We start from the raw sequence: 1,048 nt of genomic DNA, 5'->3' as shown, positions 1-1,048 counted from the left end.
GTTGATGTTGTACTTCTCCGTTTTTTACAGAAGCGTATGTAGGACACGATTAAATTTTGTTCACCCACCAATTCTTTCCCGGCAGATTAGAATTTCGCCGGGGCGGAATTAAAGTTTAAATACAACGTACACAATGCTCTTTTTAAAAAAGGCCAAGTGTCGTCCAACCAAACAGCATCAATTCTTACTTCAAAAACAAATCAATCATCGGTTGTACGCAACTTATTTTGTGTTCACTATTGCCCTTACTGATACTGGCGATTACTACCGGTATCAAATAACAGATGATGGACGCATGTAAACAATTTATGGATGGGATCTATGCTTTGCGACAGCAACCTATCGGAAGTAACTAGTCAAAAAAGTTAAGGACCACCTATTCTTAACTTGTATAATTTCAAGATGTGCAGTAATAGAAGAGACGTTATGCAACAACTGAAACCAACCACATGTGAAATTGATTACTGCGTGTTTGTCATTCAGGACTGTTGTATTGGGTCATTTTCAGCAGTAAAACATCTCATATAAAAAAGTATAAACAGAATACAAAGTAGTCTTTAACTTTAGGATATTTTGGTAAATTTTGTCGGGCTTGCAGGAAGGTAAATTCCAAATGAAGGGCAGAGATCAACAAAATTAATGATTCGTTGGCCCAGGGAGGATAAGAAAGATATTCTGGCATGCAAATTTCAGTGGCCCCACATTCCAGTGATATGTTGGAATGGGGATAGGGGTGTTACCAGGACGTACCCCTGTACGATATTCTGTGCCCCAAACTTGAAATACGAGTTCACATCCAAAATTTAAGAGATGTGCCTTTCCACAGATAGACTGTGTCCCCTAATATATTGCACCCATGTGTACCCCTTCAAATGTTACATCTTTTGTTATGCGTCACCTCAGCAGGCCTGTAGGTCACGCTTTCCACAACTGTTCTGTGACTGAAATCGTAAGGACGAAGGCTCGTGTACATTTAATACTGCAGGGGTCTGCATTTTATTATTGTAAACACGCCAGAGTAATAAACAATCAAAGTGACACAAAATGC

The sequence above is a fragment of the Acanthaster planci genome, linkage group LG04 (assembly GCF_054643075.1).
Source record: "Acanthaster planci isolate LZ-2023a linkage group LG04, COTS_SCS, whole genome shotgun sequence".
Classification (NCBI taxonomy): Eukaryota; Metazoa; Echinodermata; class Asteroidea; order Valvatida; family Acanthasteridae; genus Acanthaster; species Acanthaster planci.
The sequence above is the reverse complement of the archived record's forward strand: the minus strand, read 5'-3'. Positions refer to the sequence as shown.